Source organism: Penaeus chinensis, chromosome 37, assembly GCF_019202785.1.
Source record: "Penaeus chinensis breed Huanghai No. 1 chromosome 37, ASM1920278v2, whole genome shotgun sequence".
Classification (NCBI taxonomy): Eukaryota; Metazoa; Arthropoda; class Malacostraca; order Decapoda; family Penaeidae; genus Penaeus; species Penaeus chinensis.
In genome coordinates, this window is record NC_061855.1 from 2,894,952 (window position 1) to 2,898,224 (window position 3,273).

The window sequence follows — 3,273 nt, forward strand, 5'->3', positions numbered from 1 at the left end:
AGATGGCGGCAGGCTTGGATGCGCAGGGAAAACTATTTACACAGATTCTATTTTTACGCTATTAACGACATCGACTAAGTCTAAAACCCGTGACATTTATTAATAATCAAAATTAATGAGCCAAAGACGCAGTGGTGAAAGGAATAAATCTTGCTTTAATGACTGGCCTGTATTCTGATTTCCGGTGAAAATAATCAGTGTTTGGGAAGTATATTTGAAATTTTGAAAAGTAAATAAGATATATGTTTGAGATGGAATTACTTACTTGACTTAATTCATGTTAATTCTTTAATTATATTATTTATTCATATTTTTTGTCACCAAAAGAGAAACAAAAAAAAAAAATTTTTTTTTTTTACTCCGAAGACGCTACTCAAAAACAACAACCTTTTAGGATCATTCCATTTTCATCCTTAGTGTCTAGTAAACTAAACTTAAAACAAAAAAATAATAATAATAATTACTGTTGCGTGGTTGAGATTGTTTACAAGTAAAAGTTTGTGAATATCTCGTCTCACTACCCTCGCCCCACTCATAATAAAAAAGACTGAAAAAAAGTAAATTTATCAGATTCCCGACTAAACAGACTTCTAAATATCACCAGAAATTCACATCAACTGGGTCAAATATTTATAAATAATTACAACATACATACATACGTATGTATTACATATATATGATATAGACACACACATGTATAAATACATATATATATATATTTATACATATACATATCTATTTATATATAGACATATATATACTATATATATACACATATATTTATACATACATCTCTTCATATATATATATATATATACATATATAATATATATATACATATGTGTGTGTACCTATATCATATATATATGTGTGTGTGTGTGTGTGTGTGTGTGTGTGTGTGTGTGTGTGTGTGTGTGTGTGTGTGTGTGTGTGTGTGTGTGTGTGTGTGTGTGTGTGCGTATACTTATCATACACATATCTGTCTACCTATGTATTTATCCCCCTCCCCCCCCCTCCCTCTCCCTCTCCCTCCGGGTTACATCTTCTATTCCCGAAGATCAACGTCTTTTCCCGCCAGTTTTGAACGCTTCATCGAAACAGTTAAGCGAGTTTGCTTTCAAAATAATCTTCGGGTCCGCCTGCTTCTTCCCAAGCATGAAATAACTTTGAAGTATTCTTTTGAAGTATTATTTGCGTGAGAGAGAAAGTGTGGATAGGTGTGTCTGTGTAGGTGCACAGACGCGCATGGACACACACACACACACACACACACACACACACACACACACACACACAAACACATAGAAACATAAACACACACAATCACAAACAAACACACACAAACACACACGAAGTATTCTTGATCTTAAATTCGAAAAAAAAGACCTTATCTTTCTACAATTAACACTTCTATACATCTCTTGAAATGTTATGCAAGAACATTAATCTGCAATGTAATATATATAGACTGGAAGCTAGTTGTCATTGTTCTGTTCTTGTCATGATTTATCTAGTTCAAAATAACACTGGAAGGCGTTTGAGAAATTTAAGACAAATACCAGAAATCAAATCATATTCAAACGTGAATATTTTAGATTTACATTAATTTCTGTTTTGTTTTTCATGGAAAATGTGAAAGTTGGCACAATTCTGTTTCATTTAAGAAATTAAAGCAATACGATAAATTCACGAAAGAGGAAAAAATGAACGATATTTATTTCAATAACAGGATGAACAATAACGGTCTTTTACATGGACATTTCCCTTAAAAAAAGTTCTTACCATCAGGAAAACGAAGGCTCATTTTCGCTTACAAGAGTCAACAAGTAGTTACAGAGGGATACAGATGTATAAACTTTTCCTTTGTATCAACACAATATATCTATTCATTCTCTCTCTCTCTCTCTCTCTCTCTCTCTCTCTCTCTCTCTCTCTCTCTCTCTCTCTCTCTCTCTCTCTCTCCCTTCTCTCTCTCTCTCTCTCTCTCTCCCTTTCTCTCTCTCTCTCTCTCTCTCTCTCTCTCTCTCTCTCTCTCTCTCTCTCTCTCTCTCTCTCTCTCTCTCTCTCTCTCTGTGTGTGTGTGTGTGTGTGTGTGTGTGTGTGTGTGTGTGTGTGTGTGTGTGTGTGTGTGTGTGTGTGTGTGTGCTCGTGTCTATGCGTTGATGTGTACATGTACGTGACCGAAAGGTTTATGGATGTGTCGTTTTAGGGTTCTGTTAAGGTCACGTGCACGATAATAGCTATTAAGTAACAGGCGAGGGACGTAATTACAGCGAGGATACGACAAAGGTGTTCTTCGGCGGGGGAAAATGCGGCAATTACTATCAATTTCGTAACAAGCAGTTATCACACATTGTTGAATTAATAGCACGTGATTTTAGCTCAGAGTGAGAGAAATGGGGGGAAGGGGGAGAGGGAGGGAGGGGAGGGAGAGAGAGAGAGAGGAGAGAGAGAGAGAGAGAGAGAGAGAGAGAGAAGAGGAGGAGGGGAGAGAGAGAGAGTAGAGAGGAAGGGGGGGGGGGAGGGCGGGAGGGGGGGAGGGGGGGAGGGAGAGAGAGAGAGAAAAAGGGGGGGGGGGAGGGAGGGAGGGGGGGAGGGAGGAGAGAAAAGGGAAAAAGGGAAAAGGAGAAAGAGCGATAGGGGATGGTGAGAGGAATATAGAGATTGGGAAGAAAGAGAAAGAGAGACAGGGTTTAGGGAGAGATAGGAGAGAAAGAGAGAGAGAGAGAGAGAGAAGAGAGGGGAGAGAGAGAAAAAATGGAGAAGACAAAACAGAACAAAAATAAAAAACCAGGGAAAAAATACCCAAAATTAAAAAACAAAAAAACTTAAACCACATCTTTATCAATTTCCTTCCCAATTCCTTCTCCGAATCTCCGCCTTTGCCAGAGCGACGATAGGCGAGGGGCCAACAAACCAATTCTTGCTCGATCTGAAACTTTCAAAGAGTTTCTGGCGTTTGGAGATTTACGGGGGTCTTTTTAACCCCAAAATCGGGGTGATAAGAGAGAGAAAGGGGGACGTCCATAAGGGGTACTTAGCTTTATTTTGTATGTGGGTCCGTGTTTTAGTTTAGTTTTTTTTTGGGTTTTTTTGCTCTCTACTTTCCTTTCTCTTCTTTTCTCTTTTTTCTCTTTTTTTTTTTCTTCTTTTTCTTCTTCTCTCTTTCTCTCTTCTCTTCTCTCTCTTCTCTCATTCTCTCTCTCTCTCTCTCTCTCTCTCTCTCTCTCACTTTCTACAACTCTCTTTTCCCCCCTTTTCTTTTTTTTCAAA